The sequence below is a fragment of the Furipterus horrens genome, unplaced genomic scaffold (assembly GCF_987537825.1).
Source record: "Furipterus horrens unplaced genomic scaffold, mFurHor1.1.pri manual_scaffold_7, whole genome shotgun sequence".
Classification (NCBI taxonomy): Eukaryota; Metazoa; Chordata; class Mammalia; order Chiroptera; family Furipteridae; genus Furipterus; species Furipterus horrens.
Window position 1 is genome coordinate 122,527,140 of NW_028327177.1, and position 22,198 is coordinate 122,549,337.

Sequence of the window (22,198 nt, forward strand, 5' to 3'; positions counted from 1 at the left end):
ACTACCTTTTCTGATACCCCAAGCTTTCCTCTGATCCACTGTATTTGCTGCTTTATACCCTGAGGAGGATCTATGGATGATTAAATAAATAGATGTTATTTGTTGGAAATATATTTTTCATATTTTCCCCCTTATACTTGATTATTTGATTTGATACAACATCTGTACATTGAGGCTATTTTTGCTTGACAATTTAATATGTTACTCCATTGTCTGTGGCCTCTAGAGAAGACTACTGTTAGCTTTTTATAGGTAACCAGTTGGTACAGTCAAGCAATTTTAAAATTATTCTCTTTATGCCTGAGTTTATTCAGTCTCACTGTAAACTTTCTTGAAAAAGTATGTTGTTATTTATCCTGACTTTTACCTAATGTACCATTTTAATGTGACTATAACTGTCTATTTTTCAATTATGGAAAAACTTCACTAATATCCCTTCAACCATTTCTTCTCTACCATACCCTTTATATTATTTCCTAGATATTTACTTTAATAGCTACAGATAACCATAATGTTAATGAGAGCTTACTGCTATTATTTCACGAAATTAAATGATCTAAAACATACTTGTAAAGCAACAATTTTGTCCTTAATACTCATGGTGTTATCAAAAGAAATCAGACAACATTATTTCCAAACCAGAAGAGAAGATATCCTACACATTGCAGAACTTACGTACAATGAATAACCTTTGTCAGGATAATTTTAGCCAGAATAAAATTTATATAAGCTGTAGACTATCAAATTACATTAACCATATATTTGCTAAGAGGTACCTGAGAAGTATTGTTGATCAACCTAAGTTTTCCAAAATTCTGCTAAAATGGGAACACCATTAATATAATGATGTAATGGGTCAATGTGGAATTATCACATTCAAAACTCATCATTTGGGTTTAGATAACTTCTACAGCAAAATTATGATAAACCTTTTATGTAGTTTCCTGGTACATAAAATTGATTTTAAATTTTTTATCTCTTTTAAATGCCTCTTACTAGATTTTTATTTGACTTATTAGTTTGAAATTTTTTAACTTGTAGATGTATATATAGTACAATAAATATTCATGAAACCTTCACTAATTTGACTCAGTTGTTAACATTTTACTTGTCATCAGGCTAAAAGTCCCATCCACTACTTGTAAAATACACCTTGTTCCAAAACTTTAATATTCTACGTATTTATTATTGACTAAGAGAAGATCCATTAACACAGCGTTGTACCAAAATGCAGAATATGTAGATTATTTTTACCCAGATCCCCATTCCCTGCCTTCATGACTCTAGGTCCACCTGAAGGCAAGGTACATTCCATTTCAAAGCTACAGCTACAATGGCAGTTTGAATTGTGAAGCTAATATTTCAGTCCCAAGAGGCTAATAGGTTTTCATCTAGTATGGCATTACAAACTGAAGTGAACTTTTTATGTACACAAAAAAATATTGCCTGAAGATTTAGTAAATAAGTGATGTGTGAAAATTATGTCTATACATAGAAATATTTTGAAGACTATTTAGTCTTGGTCAAAGGAAGAGGCATAGCCACTATGGATTATGAATTGAAAGCAATAAGGGGAAATACGCTTGTATTAAAAGACAACAGGGTGAGATTTAAAAACTGAAGACTAATAAAGAAGAATAGATTACAAGGGAATCAAAACTTCAATGGCAGAATTAAAAGTGAATAAAACAAAATCAAGATAAAAAATAATCATATTTTATTGATTATGCTATTAGAGTTGTCCCAATTTTTTCCCCTTTGCACCCCTCCACCCAGACCTTCCCCACTCCCTAGACAATCCCCACTGTATTGTCCATGTCAATGGGTCATGCATGTATATTCTTTGGCTACTGTTATACTTATGCTGTCCTTTATATCCCCATGACTGTTCTGTAACAACCAACTTGTACTCCTTAATCCCTTCACCTTTTTTGCCCATCCCCCTAACGCCCACTCCCATCTGGCAACCATTAAAATGTTGTCTATATCTATTATTGTGTTTCTGTTTTGCTTGTTCTTTTATTTTGTTTTTTTAGGTTCAATTATTGATAAATATGTATTTATGGCCATTTTATTGTTCATATTTTTATCTTCTTAAAGAAGACCCTTTAATATTTTATATAATACTGATATTTTAAACATATAAACAAAGATATTGTCTTTTTACCTTGTGATGCAGTATGGGACTTTAAGTAAAATATCTAAATCACAGCTGTCCTCCTAGAGTAATTGAAATAGTATTGAAAGTTGCATGGCACCAAAACCTAATTGTGTTTTTATTTGTTGAAACTCTAAAACCATTCAACTGTATCAGAAATAGTTTTATGGAACTGACTTACTCAGCAGTAACTAAATTACTGTGTGCCTTCTGATTTTTTTTTTGGTTTTGTCTTAATTACACACAAACTATTTATATATATACTTCACGTGACTTGTGCTGAAAAAAAATCCAAGTTATTATTTTCAAAAGTTAAGCTGCTCATCTCCAGAGGAAATTATGTATTTCTATCTTGTCATATATGATCACCATTTTTCCACAACATTTTATCAAGTATTTCACTACATATCAAATGCTCCTAGTTATAAGTGGCAAGATTAAATGCCTATCTAGACCAAAATTGTTTCCGTATCATTCCTACTATAAAAATAAACTATTTTATTACAGCATTCCCCAAAACAGAGCCATATTTTACACAAATTTTAATATAATATTGTTTAATACTCTTGAAACACTAAGTTTTAATATGTACGACCAGAGTGTTCCAGGAAATGCCACCTGTGCTTAAAATGGTTTATTATACACATAATAGTATTAGTGACATCCTTGGACCCATTGTACAAAGAGCACTTTACTTTTCCCAAAGGAAAATAAAAAATCTTTAGTTTTAGTAGGGAGGGTGCTTTTTTATGAACCTTTAATGAACACCTCTAGCAGCTTTCTTGACTGACAACCATTCAAATAATGCGTTGTAAAAGCCCATTCATTTACATGCTGTAAAAGAGTGGGAAGTCATTAAGAATTATACATTCAGTAAACTTCCATAAATCATTCTACTGATATTTTATGAATAACTTCAATATTTGGAGGAAAAATCTTAACTTTTTCATGACATTTTTTCTCATGTGCTCTGATTTTTATACAAATGGATAGTTGCACATTTTATCAAAACAAATAGACACCCACTTGTTATTACAACCAACCCAAAAGGACAAATTAGCTCAATGGTCACAGAAAAGTAGACAGACTTGACATGGATTTTAGAAATGCTTGTTGATTTTAAGACAACACCAATGCTAATAAAATCAAGCAGCAGAACCTCAATTGAAAAGCAACTAAATCCAACAATAAAAATAAAATATTAAGTACGTGAGATAATGCATAAAAAGTCCATAGTATGGAGCTTAAAACATGATAAACACATATTATACATTAAAAAATTAAGCAACCTAAATAATAAAGACTTTTATTTTCTCTACCTCTTTTTCTCTTTTTCCTTTTACATTTTTATGGATTCATAAAATTTCAAAAGAGCAAGTGAAGAATGGCATCGCATTAGCTTTATAGCCCCACGGCAAGAGAAGGACATAAATGACCTGAGCTATAACTGGTTTTGCGTCTAGTCATTAGTTGACTGGAAGGTACCCTAACCTTATGGACAGTATAGAGAGTGGCCCCTTTGACTTTCCAACAGCTAACTCTTTGTGCACCACGCTGACTGGAAAAAGAAAAGACAGTGCCTAGTTCCCACGTAGAGCTGAAGTTCTTTACGGCAGGGTAAGAATTCGGTCTCATTCACACATTTGTCTCATAGCATCTAATAAAATGTTGAAAGAATAGAAACTTCTGACTTACTATAATTTGGTTGAGATACTTTTAATAAGTTGAGAAATAGGAAGAGAAGGGAGTAAAGTGACTTAATAAAAAAGAGAATGGCATCAGGTCTCTTTTAAGTAATTTCTTAAGTGGTTGTTACTTAGGACACGCTTAATTTTATATACAGCATAAAATTTGATTAAAGCAAATGTTTGCTGAGAAAAACTTTATTTCATATATGATTTCCATATAAATTTCTAAATTAGTAATTCAGACATCACCAAATAAAATGCCTTAGTTTTCTTCTCAAATATATTTTTCCAGTTGAACTTTTTTTTTTAATTAACTTTATCTATTTTCAGAGAGTGGGGAAGTCAGGGGGAAAGAGAGGGAGAGAAATATTGATGTGCAAGGAAACAGTTATTGGCTGCCTCTCACGCATCCCCACCTGGGGACCTGGTCTGCAGCCCAAGCATGTGCCCTGACTGGGAATCGAACTGGTGACCCTTCAGTTCACAGACCAGCACTCAACCTACTGAGCCACACCAGCCATAACAGAATTTCATACCAGTTTAGTAATTCAAGAGCTGTATAGATACAGATTGCACTTTTACTGTATAAAAAGATGTGTTAAAAGTGTGATTTTTACATAGAATAAACACAGAAATATCAATGTTGAATGAATAAAAATCAATGCTGAGTAAGGAAAAACTATAAATTAATGTAGCTACTTCTTGTTCTTTCTACTTTGAGGGGTATTGTCACAGCACAGATTGTAATAAGACTTGAAGTCCTGAAATTCATTCTGAAGCAACACAAAAGGACCGTAAAAGTAATACAGATAATGCAGCAAAACAATGTTTACTAGGCTGTTTTTTTTTAATGCTGATGTTTAAACATTACAAGTATGTATACACACATACATTCAGGCATGTTATATATGTATATGTGTTTTAAACTGTCATCCTGTATGTAGCCTTGCTTAGAAACTTCCCTCCCTGTTTTGCTTTGCAGTCATTTAAAAAGTTCTGTATTTTTTGCTGAAGCACAATAATTAAATACTATAAAAGCCTGATACAATAAAACAATTCAAGAGATTGCAATTGCCAAAGTACATAGCTAGAATATTTGTGAATTACTCCTGGTTTTATTGGTATAGCTCACTCTTGCATTGATTCTGCAAGTTACCCAATATCCTTCTAGTAAATTCCCATCTTGCTTACGTCAACTAAAGTCAGTTTTTATGCTTATGTCTAAAAATATTAATACACCTAGCATACTTTACTATTTTTCCTTTCATTAGAAAACAATGTCACATCCAGTGCCCCTATTACAGTGGGTCTCACACTTGAATGTAGATCAACATCACCTGGGGGACTTGTTAAAACAGAGTGCTGGGTCCCACCCCTGCAGTTTCTGACTCAGTAAGTCAGGATGAGGTTCAAGAATCTCCATTTTAAGAAATTCTAGGGCAATGCTGATGTTTCTCCTGGGATCACACTTTGAAAACCACAGATCTAGTAATTACTATTCCTGTTGCTTCTTTTAAATGGCTTTCTCAATAAATATCATTTTATTTCCTGTTTTTCTGTTTAACTTATATGTTTTGAAATATTGATATGGTATTGGACAATTAAAATCATAATGCCTTAGTCATGAAGCAGTTATTTCATAATCTAGCTCAGATATTTAATTGCTGACTCAGCCCACTGACTCTCTTGGTTCCAGCAACAACAATTCACGACTATCCTTTCAAGCTGTGCTTCCCAATGCACATCAACTCACCTAGGATCTTGTAGAAAAGCAGATTAGGATTCAGCAGATCAGGGGTGGGATCTGAGAGTCTGCATTTTCACAAGCTCACAGGTGAGACTCATATTGCTGGTCTCTGGACCACACTTTTAAGCAGCAAAACTTCCAGGCATCTGTTGTATTTTACCACTTCTATTTTTTAAAGCTGAACTGAGAAAATTCTTTCTACTTCTCTCTTCTTGTCCACTTTCCACCCAGTATTTAATATACAACTCAACCTTCCTTCCTCATGAGTTGTTCCAAAAAGGTAGAGATTTCTCTTTCCAGTGACCATGTTGCATGTACTGAACATTATTTCTGTGAGAGGAATAACAAACTCTTCTATTTTGTGTCTTGAGTTTTGCCGAATATTTATATACAGGTGTGTGCATGTTGGGAGAGAGGGGAGGGGATGTTGTTAAATTACATGACGGGAAAGCCTCACAGCCTCAGTAGAAAGGAAATGGTATTTGGAGTCAGAGCTGGATTAAAATTCATTACCATTCATTGTGAACTACAGTACTTTCTAATTCCTCTGAGTTCATTCTGATTTTTAAATGAAAATAATAGTATCTACCTTTCACCCTTTTTCTGGTTAGGATTAAATAAAATTAATGAAGATAACACCCAACAAAGTCCTGATACAAAACAAGTGATGAACAAATCCTGGTTATATTTTCCTTTTATGGTCTACTCGTCAATTCTCTATTAAACAATTGATCTAAAACTTCAGTGTGCATGAAAATGACCTGGGGAGATTTTGAAAAATGCAGCTGCTTAGCTCTGTACCAGTGAGATACTTTGGGTCTATAACTCCTACTTTTACATAATTCCTGTGTGATTCGGTCATGATGGTGTGGGGACCTTATTTTGGGAAGTATTTGTTCTAACTTCCTATAGGGAGTGATTGTTTATGGTCACCATGGGTCCTACTATAACATTTCCCATATATTGGTATTCAAAAGATACAAGCTATGTGATACAGTATTAGCTATACTAATAACAACAATAATAATAGTAATAAATGCAAACTATATTTATAATGATTAATGGCATTATTTTTATTATGAATTGCATTTGTGGTAGTTCTCTATTAACCTAATTATTTTACTATGGAGTTAATTTCACTACTAGATCATAATAGATACAGAACAGAAAGTTCCCACTCCTCAGTTTGCCTCATAATAATCAATTTCTTCAAAAATAAATGCATCTACTTGTCCAATGACTAAAAGATATGTAATTACTCACCTCATTACACATGAAGGAAAATCCTTATTTTTATAATACCAAGGCTTTAACTTATTTTGTTAATTTACTTTAAAATTACTTTTTATGACATCAAGTGACCGCAATATCCCAAGCACCAGTTTAGGCAATGAAGATACACAAGGCTGGCATGTCCCTGCTGTCATGGGACTTTCATTCTGGTAGAAAGACATATAATAACCAAAGAGACAAATAGATACTTACTATAACTTATCTATGGGGGACATAGAACTGTTAATGTGCAGGATATTCGCAGTGTTGTTGGTTCTATGCAGCCACTACTCAGATGCAGCTGCAGGACTAAAGGACTTAATCTTTCAGCTTCTAGGAATGCTACCAGTTGATACCCAGCTGCCATACCTCTCCAGTTATGTCACTCAGATAAAGAGAACCCCCTGACCCAACACAAAGATATGGAAGCTGAACTCTTCCACCAACGTGAGACCGTTCTAAGGGGCCATCCCTGTTCTAAAGCTCATTGTTTGACTCAACCCTTCTTGTGTGACTACATCACTGTTGGTTCAGCTTCTCCCTGTCCAGTGCTGCTCTCTTCCCTTTCCCCATACATATTGATCCCCAGTAAACTCCTTGTATGCTAATCTCCTCCCAGAGTCTGCTTCCCATGGAACCAAACAGCACTGGGCTGGAAATGGAAACAGAATATCTGCTTGACTCTCTTGGCAACCCCTTGCATACCAGAATACATATACATTTTCCTACTCCCTTTAGCTTTTATACTTACATAATGACTTCATTTATAAGCCAGGCTCTCTATAAATTTACATCTACCATGTCTTCAGCTCAAAATTTTTAAAAAATAGAATTGACTTATTGTCTCAAAGACAAACTCATTACTTTCTCAAGAATATTTATCTGAAATACAAGTAATGACTTATCTATTTGAAGAAAAGAAAATCTGGAACATTTGAAGCACTCTACTGGGAAATCTCTACACTCTTCTGAAGTATCTTAACAATCATAGCAAGTTACATTTATAGGGTGTTTTCTATGCATCAAATATGTAAAGTGCTTTTATATTATTATCTCATTTTATCCAAGAAAACCTTTATGAGTTACAAATTACTATTATCCCATTATACTGAGAAAAAAAAAACCTGAAGTTTAATTGGTGTAAATAAATGTATCTAGTGAACCAAATCCAAAAGGTGATACATTTTTCATTTAAAGGCAGGTGCTGGACATTAGATCCTCAGCCACCAGTTACTGTCACCTTTCATAACACTTAGGAACTCTTCTAAATTTAAATGCCATTTCATGTATTCAGTTTTAAATTCCCATTCTCTTCCCCCATCCCAAAAGTAATTCAGTGCATTTTACACTAATCATGAAAATAAAGACAACTAGGTAGTATGCAAATGTATAAATTTGAACTATAACCTTTTATTTTTTTCTACTTTAAAAGGAAAAAATAATTATTCTCCAAAGTATTGTATTCTACTATCATAACGTTCACATTTATTTAGTTTTGTTTTATGATCAGTCAGATGTTAATAAACTAGTGGGACAATACATAAACCAGGTACCCAAATGAGGCAATGATCATTTGAGACTCTTAATCCCACCTTGTTTCAAATATAGATTTGAAACAAGAAGTAAAATTTCAAGTGTTAGTGTAAGACAGTATAAAAGAAAAGTGACGTAAAGAAGAGAGACACAGTATATTGTGTACTAAATAGTATTTTTTCATTACCCTTTCCAAAACCTGTTTCATTTTGAGCTCCAGAATATAATCATATAGTTTGGTCCATACTTTAATCATTCATATTTAAACACTGCATTTCACTAAATTTATCACTGATATTCTTTTTAAAAATAGGTTTGAAAAAAGTTACAAGCGACAAGAAAGTATTATCACTGGTAGCACTGGAACACAGTAATTTTAGGTCAAATCACTACAGGAAAGAAAAATGTATCTCCCTGAGTTTTGATCTACACAGTTCTGAACTGAAGTCAAAAAGTTTTAGAATCATAAAAGTAAACTAAAGAAGAGAAAGCAGAGTTGATGCTGAGTCAATTTAGGAAAGACTAGGTAACATCAGAAAAACTGCACAATTTCACCCCAATCAGACATAGCAGTAGAAGCTTAAGCATTTATTGCTTAACAAAATCAAAATCTGAGTTGGAAGTGGAATGGAAATAGACTTGCCAATTTGGTAGTAACATTATGAAGATTAGGTTAAATTATTGGTAAGTTTATAAAATGATAAGACCTACGTGTGCCATAATAATACAGAATTCAATGAAGGAGAATGAAGGAAATGCTTAGTCATGAAATCTTAGAAACAAAATATTCTACAACCACATTCATAACAGAATATATAGTCTGTTAAATAATAAGTTCTTCATATAAGAAGAGACTATTCTAATTCACTTATTTTTATAAATTCACTCACCACTCAACTAGATTGGATGAAATGGAATCTAAAAATCTAGATCTTGTCTCCAGTGCAATGGCTGTGTCTCCTTTCAGCTAATCTATGAATAAATTCCAAAGGAAGCTGTAGCACATCCATGTCTATAATTCTGTGATAATTGCAGCATGTGTGAAATCTAAATAAGGTCTCCACTTAGTGCATTAATAGGACTCATTCTTTTTTTTGTTTGTTTACAGTTGTTCCACATTTTTCCCTCTTGCTTCCCCACACCCTGCCCCTCCTTCTCCCACAGTCAGTCCCCACCCAGTTGTCCATGTCCATGGGTCATTTATACATGTTCTTTGACTAGACCCTTCCCCTTCTAACCCCCCTTCTCTCCCTCCCTTCTCACTGTTAGTCTGTTCCTTTTTTATACGCCTCTGGTTCAATTTTGCTTATTTTTTGTGTTGTTCATTAGTCTCCTGAAATAGGTGATAGCATATGGTACTTTCCTTTCATTGCCTGGCTTATTTCACTAAGCATAATTCTCTCTAGTTTCATCCATGTTGTTGCAAATGGTAGAAGTTCCTTCTTTCTTTCTGCTACATAATATTCCATTGTGTAAATGCACCACAGTTTTTTGATCCACTCATCTACAGATGGGCACTTAGGCTGTTTCCAGCACTTGGCTATTGTAAATAGCACTGCCATGAACATAGGGGTGCATAGGTTCTTTTGAATTGGGGTTTCAGGATTCTTAGGATATAATCCTAGCAATGGAATTGCTGGTTCAAAAGGCAGTTCCATTTTTAGTTTTTTGAGAAAATTTCATACTGCTTTCCATAGTGGCTGCACCAGTCTGCATTCCCACCAACAGTGCAGTAGGGTTCCCCTTTCTCCACATCCCTGCCAGCACTTGTTGTTTGTTGATTTGTTGATGATGGCCATTCTGACTGGTGTGAGGTGGTTTCTCATTGTGGTTTTTTATTTGCATCTCTCTGATGGCTAGTGATGTTGAGCATTCTTTCATATGCCTATGGATCCTCTGTATGTCCTCTTCATAGTACATCCATGTCTGTAATTCTGAGATAATTACAGCCTATGTGAAATCTAAATAAGGTCTCCACTTAGTGCATTAATATGATTCATTCTTGAGACTTCTGGCCAAGATGGAGGCTTAGACAGACACGCTCAGTCTCCCTCTACAACTAGAAAGGAACACAACTACTTCAAAACAAAAGATAACCAGAAATTCCAGAAAATAAAACTACATGGAAGCCCAACACATGAAGTTATAAACCAGAGGTTCTCATCTGGATGGGTAGGAGAGGCAAAATCCAACCTGAGCGGAAAGATCAGGTGGTGCTGTTTGTGGTAGCAGCAGGGATAGCAACAGAAGGAGCAATCCCAGCTGCAATTGAGTCCCGGCAGCTTGCGACCCCAACGCTGGGAAAGGCATCCCCCCCACTGCCTCAGACAGAGAGGCCCAGAAGGCAGGGGGACGGATCCCAGTCTCAAAGCAGAGAATAACGGCAGGAATCCATCTTGGACCCCCGCCCCCACACAAAGCGCCACAGCGCAGTGAAAAAGGTTGCAGATCACTGCCAGTTGCTGGGTAGTGATGAGTATGCAGGGCTCCGCCCCCTACAGCCTTCCCAGGAAGCAAAGCTAAACACAAATCTGTCACAATGAAGCAGACAATGATTGAAATCCCAGTGACACAGCTCACCAGGCAGCAGATGAGGAACCTGACAGATGAACAAATAGGAAACCCCTCAGAGGCTCAGTTCAGAGCTATAGTTATAAGGTGGCTTACAGAATTAACAAAAGATTTGGAACAAGATAGGGAAGGAATGAAAGCCACTCATACTGAAATGAATGAAAGTACATACGAGACAAGTGGTGAGGAAATAAAATCCAGAGATCAAATCAACAAACCAGAACATAGGGAAGGAACAAACAGTCAACCAGTGCAGAAAGAGGAAACAAAAAGGGAGGAACATGAGGAGAGGCTCAGAAACCTCTGGGACAGCTATAAGAGACCGAACATACAAATTATAGGATTGCCAGAGGGTGAAGAAGAAGAACTAGGAATAGAAAAATTATGTGAAAAAATAATGAAGCAGAACTTCTCGAACTTGGGGAAGGAAATAGACTTACAGGTCCAGGAAGCACAGAGAGTTCCAGAAAAACTGGACCCAGAGAGAACCACTCCAAGATACATTATAATCAAATTATCAAAAATTAAAGATAAAGAGAGAATCTTAAAAGCAGCAAGAGAGAATAAAAGAATCATGTACAAAGGGGTCTCAATTAGACTATCAGCTGATTTCTCAAGGGAGACCCTGCAGGCAAGAAGGGACTGGCAAGAAATATTCAAAGTAATGAAAATCAAAAACCTACAGCCAAGAATACTCTATCCAGCGAAATTGTCATTCAGAATAGAAGGGCAGAGAAAATGCTTCCAGGACAAAATAAAACTGAAAGAGTTCAATAGATCCAAACCACCATTATATGAGATGTTAAAGGGACCGGTTTAGAAGAAGGAGGATCAAAACTATGAACATTAAAAAGAAAATTGCATCACAACAACCAACAACAGAACCTAGGGAATCGAAACAAAGGCAAACTAAATAGGCAACGAGAGTGGGAAAAAAATTATAGGGATGGAGAACATACTGGGGGGAGGTCAGCAGGGACGGGGAAAGGGGAGAGGGAGGGAAATGGCACAATAATTAAGAAGCATAATAGGAGGGAATAGAATAGACAGGAAGAGGTTGAGAAGATCTATATGCACAACCAATGGACATGGTCTAAAAGGGGGGGGGACAACTGGAGGGAGTGGGGCCACCAGGTGGATGGGAGCAGAGGGAAGGGAAATTGGGACAACTGTAACATCAAAATCAATAAAACATACTTTAAAAAAATATGATTCATTCTTTACTTGGTTCATATCTGCCATAAAGCCTTCATCAGTAGGAGAAAACAGCTAGGCAATTGATTGTTTAATGAACTTTTCATAAAATAAGCCCATTATTTGAAAGCCATTTTTAAGGGCTGAGCTATGTCTCCCCAAATTCCTATGTTGAAGTCCTAACTCCAATGTCTCAAAATGTAATTATATTAGAAATATGTCTTTGGAGAGATAATTAGGTTAAACTGAGGTAATTGGGTGAACCTCAATCCAATATTAAATCCAATGCTTAAGAAGAGGAAATGAGACAAACAGAGGGAAGACCATGTGAAGACAGACAGAAGACTGTCATCTTCAAGGGAAAGAGGCCTCAAAGAACGTGACCCTGCCAACACCTGACCTCAGACTTCTGGTTTCCAGGACTGTGAGAAAATTAATTTCTCTGATGTAAGTCACTCAGTCCATCGTATATTGTTAATGGCAGCCCTAGAAAACTACTGTAGGCCTACAGATAAAGCTAGTTATCGAATGGCATAACTACCTAAAATTGTTCATGCTTGCAGTGATTTGACAGCAAAGGATTAAAACCAGAGCAAATGTGCTAATTGTTACATTCATGACTCAAGCCATTAATCAATCTTACTACCTCATTCATCCAGTTGGACATCTTCTAGGTTAATATTTACTTAAAATTCAAAGTTAGTATATATTTCTCAAAGAAAAAAAATAGTAAATCGTAATAGGCAGAGTGCCTAGAACAAAGCCCAGCACACATTAAATGCTCCTAGAATGAAATAAGTCCATGAAGTAGTAAATGAACAAATGCTTCTTTGGCTGAATAATAGCAACAGCAGAACATCAATTTGAACCTAGATAATTACAATGTGAGATGCCCATTCACCCTATTCGCTGTCACAATGTAAAATAAATAGTAGTACGAGGGGCCTGTTTTGAAAAAAAAAAAAAGTGATTTAGCAGGAAATCTACTCAAAGTGAAGCTAGAAGTTATGAGTTCTAGTGGCGGTGTCCTACTCTGAGTAAATCACTTAACTTCCTAATCTGTTTTTCAGCAGCACACTGGTGATATACGTCTTCTCACCTCACACACACTGTGCATTTACTCCTCAAGGGTGTTAAGTAAACAAGATAATATAACTGAACATATTTTATAAAACATCTTTTATGAGATTTGACATATCTGGGACCGAACCCAATGTTTTATTGTTTCTGGCATCCCTCATTTTGAAAAATGGAAGCCATATATGATCAAGGATTGGTGAAAGATAATAAATGCACTGGACCATAAATCAGAAGACATCTGAGTTCTCATGTAGTTTTCAATATAAAATTTATAATCTGGGTCCAACCACACTTAGTGTGGGAATAAAAGGAAGAAAAAGATTCAAAAGTACATTGATAATGATTACTTCTATAAACTTCTTACATGGCTATTATTGCCTTTTAATTTTTGGCATAGTAGAGTAGGATATTAACTAATTAATAATGTAAGCTGTAGCCACTCATAATATTGTTACGATGTAAGCAAAAGATTACCAAACAAGGGCAAAAAATAATAATGCAGTTCTGTAGAGCATGAACTAAAACTTGTCTAGGTTATCAATAAAAGTGTACACCTAAGTTTAGTTCAATTGCTCAGCTTATAATGACATAATGCACAGTAGAATTTAATAAAATCCTCTCCTGTCTTGAGAGTTCACAATGCTCAAGGATCTGGATGTCCAATGCATATTTACTGCTTACCCATGGTTCTAGGCCAAACTGTCCATATGCAAATTATTTTCCTCATCATGGTTTAGACTAGAAAAAAAAAAACTGTTTTAAGATGTTATATCAATGGTTATTTATAATTGTCTCTACATTACTTTGTCTTTTCTCTTGAAATTCAAGATTGTTTTTTAAAAAATAGAAAGAAAGAAGTGTGTATGCTTGAGAAATAACCTCAGTAAAATTCTCTTTGTGCATCTATAGCTTTAGATTGTCTTTACCTTGTGTTTAAGTACTTGACCTTAAACCTAACTATGGTGATACCTTAATAATAAAATGTTGACTATGAAAAATATCGCTCATAAATAATCAAGGTCCAAACTATGAATATGTATTTCAAGCACTAACCTAAGACAAGTCAATTTGTCTAAGCTATTGATGTGGGCCAGAACTTAATTCAACTTACATTTGCTGAGGTCAAAATGCATGCAGAAAACTATTTAGCCATTAACTTCACAGGACTTATAATTTAGTAAAGAAAATAAGCATATACTTAGAGAACAATATTCCAAGTCATAATTTATCTTATAAATAAGATAAAAATTTTGAGTTTTCTATACACAATTATAGCTTCCATCATGGAATGAATGGATCCATTTCTTGAAAGAGTACTCATTTTGAGTGTATAAAATATGGGATCATGTTTTGTTATGTGGGAAATGGGTTTTTCTATATTTTTAAATTAAAAAAAGCTAAAATTAATCACAACGCTTTAAAGAAATTGTTAATAATAACCACTACTTAATGACTGGCAGGCACATTTTACATCCTGAGTGCATCTAAAATCATCCTGAGAGGTCTAAATTATTTTACACATTTCATTGGTGAAGAAACTTGATCTCAGTGAGGCTTCACAGTATACTGTAACAGGACATGTCAGACCAGCTTCAACAGAAAAACCCGTTCCTTTATCTCATGTAGTACTCTTATACACGATGTTATCTTATCGTTAAATAGTAGTTAGTATTACTTCTTACAACTGCATGTGTATGTATAATTATCTTAAAGTAAAAGATTGATTTAAAAAGTAATTAGTCTGATAACACAACTACCCAGCTTATAAAATAGGAATGCAAAGTAGCCAAAATCATTTGTTTGTCACAAAAATAATAATTTCAGTTTAGCAAAATGAATACACTGTATTCTAAAGTTACTGAGATTCCATCAAAACTCTTCCATAAAAGCATAGCCATATAATGTTCACCTATTGTTTGTCTTTAGGCCACTCTTTTCTAGAACATTTTGGAAGATTCCGCATTTCAGAAATGAGAAGTTTTTTTAAAGACAAGAGGTAGTCAGACACAAGAGATATAATTACTAAGCATTAGCATGCATAATTGCTAAAACCCTTGGCCAAACTGGCTTCAAGATACTTCAAGGGTCATTTCCTGAATATTGCATTTGAAAAATTTTAATCAGATTTTTAGATGCCAAGCTGCAATATAAGTTGTACTTGTCATAACTAAGTTGCTTCAAATACATATACATCTAAATACTGTCTACAATGAAAATAAGCTGAAAATCCAATGCAAACAAGCCAACAGTGAAAATTGTAGTTTAATTCCAAATAAATACCCATTAGCACAAAATACATTTAAGAATAATTTGTATCTTCAACAGAGATTTCAAGTAATGGTACAATTGAGCGATTCACAGAATTCATACTAAAAAGGTTTAAATTGCTTCAAAAAAATAATAAAGGCAATTCAAAAATCAGGTTAAGTGTGAAAGATTTGAGAGATTTAAACTAATTTTCCTTCCAAATATGGAATGAAAATGGCACCAACTTGAAGAGAAAGAAAAGAATTGCTTGTGCTCTCCTCACTGACCCTTAAGTGGGGTTTCCTTTTATATATTCTTTTTTATCATTATCTCATGTGTTTCACATAGCCAAATAAAAGGAATGTGTGGGTGTTTCCTTATCTGAGCCAGCCACAGACCTTTGCAGGAGGCAAGAAAGAAAAAACTTCGCAGCACAATGGACATCACAGACTTCCTTCCTCCCTGCAAGGCTAAGTCTGTAATGACTTCAACTAGAAGGGAGCTGACCATCTTTATTTTCCCTGGCACATATGACATAAAACCCGGACAAGAGAAAAGCAAGACAAAAGGTACCAGTTTCCTGTTTGTAATCTACTAAGTTCCTTCCATTCCTCATCTAATAAGCTTATGAACACATTCAAATATGGACATGAGCAGAGTTCACTAAAATATTGCAAAGGGCTTGTGATGAAGTTTGTATCCATTGAGGTTAGCAGAGCCCCATTTTCAAAATCCACAGGACCCGTGGATGACATGGTGTGACTGAGGTTTGCATGTTCTGAGGTGAAAAGTGTAATGCACAGCCCAGATGGGAGAGTTGTCTTAAGATTCTTGGATTCCAAATTAAAAGACTTCTTTGGATCTTTGATTCCTGCAATATAATTACTGCCTAACCTATTTTTAGAGTAATGGTTTCATCTTGACCTGATGAGGGCACAGCCACCATATAGGTCTCCACCATTTCCTGTCACTAGATTTATGTATGACTATCTCAAAGTATTAAGTATAGAATGTTGAATTGCAATATTGCCTGAGTTTTTCATGTACTCCACAAATATCATCAATAAAAATATGGGGACATACATAGTTCTAGAAAATCATGGTATCTATCAGAACAAGTAGAAATAGGAGCATACAAAAATGAAATAAAATCTCAGAGTGGCAGCTGTTTAAAAAGTCTAGAAAGCAATCAAGACTAAGAAGCCAATGAACTTCATGAACACTTAAAGAATCTTAAGTGGATTCGAAAAAATTAAAGAGCTGAACAATTTTAGCAAGATGATGAACCAAAAGATCCTCTATTAAAAAGAAAAAAACAGCAAATTACCAGGAAAAAAAATTTAAACCCATAATAATATCATAATCAAATATGAAGCAAGTTAAAATGTATTATGACTTTGATTCATCTGAAGAGTGTAAGAAAAGAATATTGATTTGCCCTTGCCCCAAGGAACAAATAAAGGATTTTTTGCATACACAGTGTACAAGCATATCACAAATTTAAAAGTAGAGCTTGTTGATAAAGAACATGTTTTCAAATCGTGAAATCAAGAAACACAGAAAAACTGTATTAAAACAAATAGATACATAATTCAGTAAATTCTTGTTATAATTTAAGCAGTATTTTTGTGTTTTGCACATCAGTTACAGCTACTTCTGCCTCCCTTCCAAAGAACAAACATGCAAGAAACATGTGGAATAAAAAATATTAATTCATATATGCATATGAGACTATGTGAGTACATGTGCATGTTTTAAGCAGCTCAAGATTCAATTACTTTGGGTTCCAATACTAGCTGGAGATGGAAATCAAGAAACCAAACCATGCAAACAGTATATAACTGAAGCATCTGCATTTATACATTGCAAATAGCCTGATTTGCTTTATTATTCGGCATTTTTTAAATGGTCCTCACATGAAACAGCAGACTGCAAAAGAGGTATATTCTGATGGATATGGAATGTAAAATTTTTGACACACTGTTGTTTTGAGTGTTAGCTTTCTCTGATTTTTCTTTTAGTATCACATTCATTTCTCAAAGAAAGTTTTATATTTTTATTTTTTTTAATTTATTTATTTGTTTGTTTACTTATTTTTAGAGAGAGAGGAAAGGAGAAAGAGAGGGAGAGAAACATCACTGTGTGGTTGCCTCTCACTTGCACTCCCAACTGGGGACCTGACGTGCAACCTACTCATGTGACCTGACTGGGAATCAAACCAGCGACACTTGGCTCACAGGCCAACGTTCAATCCACTGAGCCATAGCAGCAAAGGAAGTTTTAAATGGAGGTTTCAGATGTGGGGCAGCAGATAGGGAGGACAAACCTGAGAGTAGTGGAGAGAAGGAGAAAAGGGGCAAAACACAGTGGTGCCCTTTCCTCATGACCAAAGAAACTCCTGTATTAATGAGATTCTAGCAATCTTTGTATGCTAGGATTCTGTTTCTCAACTACTGTCCTTAAAGCTAAGAATTCAAGGAAATGTAAATATATAGTTGTAAGAATGAAGATTAGATATATTAGACAGATAAATAGGATTGTTATAGTTTAATTCTTTAAGAGATGGAGAGGGAGGAATATATAACATCTGTGAGAACAAAGATAATACCATTCTATCTGGATATTTCTGAGTTTAGTCCATGCAAAGTTATCCTGAATGATATCTAATTGAATATATTGCTAAGTAAGTCATTGGTTAAATATTTAAGAAAGGAAAAGATAATATAAAATAGCAAAAATGAGAGGTAAGGATGGTAACAAAGTCAGACTACTATTAAGTGAGCAAAACATTTACAATTCAGACAGTGCCTTTCCTTCAATATGTATTGAAAATTAGAGAACAAGTTATAATAGGACTGATGTTATTGTGAGCATATTAATTATAGGAGAAGTGCAGGAATAAGCATTAGCACATAAAAAGAAAATTCCACCATTGAGATTATCAAGAAGTTCACACACATAATTACATAGTACTTTTCCAGTCTTAACACAATAAAGCTTTCAAATAAGAAGAAAAATAGACCAAAGCATACCATTATTCCCAAATCTCTACATGAATTTGAAATGTTTTAAGTTTCCAGAAGTTTGTAGAGAAGAAAATACAAACTTAAGAGTAGTCATGAATTACAATAACAAGAATGTTAAGAAATGTATGTAGTTGGTTGTGAATTCATTTTCTCACACATCCTCCACTGCTTATCAGTTACATGCAAGACATTACTTATTGCCTAGCAATTCCTTTCATATTTTCAAGATTTTTTAATATGGTGAGTTTAAGGTGACTTTTATAGTAGAAAGCTTGAAAATGAAGATATCAATGCTTCAAAGCAAAGAGTTATATTTTCAAAATACTTTATTTACATTTCCTTTAGCACCGTGTCAGACAGGACATGCTACGTTTTGCTGCAGTAACAAAACCCTAAAATTCACATAACTTAAAGAAACAATGACTTACTGCTTGCTCACGCTACATGTTCATTCAGGTCAGCAGGTCCCCCATTCTAAGTCATCCTCCCTCAGAGTCACAAGCTATCAAAACTATCAAAGCCTCCATCATCTAAGGCACAGCACTTAAGTCTCTCATTTTCTTGACCACAGCAAATAACCTTACTTGGGTGGGTAGGTGGAGAATACTGTAATCTTTTGAAGTGATTGGAAAAAGGAAAATAAGACATATTATGAACAGATCTAATCACAACAAGCATATGATATGCTCTATTTTAAATTATTTATTTCCATCTTTCTTGGTTAACTTTGAATTCCTGGAAATAACGTGTTGAATCTTATTCATTTTTCCAGGATTTACACTGAGCAGTCAGTAAGTATTTGTTGAATGAATAACAAGGACAGACAGCAGTATAATATATTTCAGCATGTTTGAGAACACGTAATACTAAAAGAGACCCTTGGATCTGACATAAAGTTCATATGTAATCACTCAAAAGTGTCTCAGAAACATGGCAAATAGAGGTGATAAAATGAAGGAAATGTATGGACAATGCCCTTTCCAAAAGATTGATAATGATTCCAGGGAAAGATTTAGGATAGCAGCTTAAAGTAAGTTATTCTATATAGAAAGGAGAGTACAGCAAGTCTGGAGGGAAAACAGATGGCAGGAAAGAGTGAAGTTTTAAGACAGAGGATGAGTAATTGATGAAATGTTTAGGAGGCACTAGGAGGAACTGGGATCATAAAATAGATAAGTGGGATTTTGGACAGCAATCCTTTGGAGACAGAGATGTGAATTATGACAATTATAAATAAAGCTGTGACAGGTAATGGAAGAAGGAAAATCTGAAGCTGTGCCTGTCTAACGGTCCTTATTTCATCTGAGGAGCAGAAGCCAGATAATATTCTGAATGCAAGAGCAGGCATTGGGCAAAGACTTGAAATGCATGACAGAATTTAGAACACCTTTATAGGAAGGAGTTACGGGGGATTAGAAGAATGACTGAGAAGCATTAAGAATGGAGGTCCAGTTGGAACTGAAATTTTAAATGGCAAAAGCAAACACTCATCTCCACTTATTAGAACCATCTATATGATTTAGTGATGCAATATCATGATCCCACAAACCATCTGGTAACATATCCAGGCCAAGAACCAGAAAATGCAAGCAGATGACCTCTTTCTAACATCCAGCAAAAAGTATAATGCCTAACAAAATATCTAAAACTATGGTTGATCTTTTTGGCTTAATTATTGAGAACAAAGTATAAATGTAACTGTGAAATGACCTCTATCAGTGGCCATTTTAGATCTACTACCATTGGATAATGTCAGAAGAAGGCTGGAATTGATTATATATATAATGCAAATTCTAAAGATTTTTGTCTTGTAGAATCTAAAACCTTCTTTAAAATGAGCTGGTATTAGCCTTAAAAAAAAAAAAACAGACAGCTTTCCATTTTGCCCAAAAAAGTAGCTACACCTTCCCTGACTGTTTGGAGATGCTCTGCTACCTTGGGTATATTGATGGAATTTAGTATTGGTCTCACAGCCTCAGTGAGATCTGAAAATAAAATGTCATGATACTAAGTACAGGACCTTTTAAAGGTTTCCTTTGATTATAAATGTCTGAATGATAACAAGGCAATCATTGCAAAGCATGGTAAGTCCAAGATAAGCTTCTGCTGTTTAAATGTATAGAAATAGTTAAAACAGTGTTGGTGTGAAAGAGTCTAGTCAGGAAGAAGTGGCCTTGAATTTAGGGGCAAAATGATTAACACAGTCTGAGAGGATAATGGGAATAGCAGCCGAAACAATGTCCTAGGGATACAGTAAGTGCCTCATTGGCAAGGAAACTAGTTATGAATTGAAAGCAAACAAATGTACTGTGTAATATCATTTACATGACTTGGACATTGACTAATATTTTTACAGAGGTTATAAAACAGAATTAAATATATGTATTAGCCTAACGTTCAATAAAAAGGTCATTTTAATGTCAAGCTAAGTTTTCAAAGTTCTTTGCAGGGCAACGTGCTTATTTGAATGGTGGGAAAAATAGAACTGCAAGCAATATGGCATGATGAGGTTCGGATTCCCATGATTGTTAGAGTCACAGCCACTTGACTAGCTTTAAGAAGATCCTCTTTGGTGACATTTCCAGTGTTACCTTGGAAAGTATTCACAACTGAGCTCTTATACCTTCTTTCACTTCCTAAAAAATTTCAAGATCTCATAAAGCAAGAACTAAATAAGCCTTCACTAGACTAAAAGCAACGATTTCTTTCTTTAAAACATGTGCCTGATAATTTTATTCTTATAGACCAAACTCGTCGGCGGCGGCAGCCGTCCGTCTCGAGAGACGATGGTGTAGCTTCTCAAGAGTCCATCTGCACTGCCGAGAATGGCTGTGCAGTCCGACTCAGGAGTGACACGGTATCTGTCTCCTCCCGTGTTGAATCGACATCTTGCGACGACGCTGGAGTGTCCTCTCCAGTGAAACTGAAGCTACAGAGCCTGGGCAGGGTGATATGGAGGGTCTGCTGTTGCCCATGCAGCAGACCCCCACCTCTCTTCGCAGCTGAAGGGTCCAAGGGAAAGACGGAGTCAATACAGCTTGGCTTCAGGTGCGCCGCAGGAGTTGCCGGTGTTGACTACAACGTCAAACCGCCTTAGGGACTCCGGCTCCGGATTTTCTGTCGGGGTTTACTCCCTTAGCCTTTCCCCTGAAGAGGTATGCCGCAAGGCAGCGGAGGTTTTTTGGAGTCAGAGTTTTCCTTCTCTGTATAGACCAAACTACTTTTATGATTTTACACAAAAGTATGCCAAGCTATCCTCAAACTAACCTCTCAATGACTCCCAAACTACTTTTGTTTACAGACACACATATACACATAGCTGTATTCATGGAATCAGCACCACATAGTAAGTATTCCATGGTGCATGGCAGTAACATGAAGGACGTACTTCACTATCTTCTCTGTACACATGGCACTCGACCAAATTTCAATAAGTCATTGCCATCATCATTTGTTAGACTCTATTGACACTTCAGTAAGAGCCAACTTCCAAGATTCATTGCTGTTTATTTTAATGCTCACCCAAGGATATGTTTGTTGATTTTAGAGAGAGAGGGAGAGGGAAGAAAGAGAGAGAGAGATTTCAATGTGAGAGAGAAACATCAATTAGTTGCCTACAATACATGTCCCACCCAGGGATTGTATCTGCAACCTAAGTATGCTCCCTGACTGGGAAATGAAC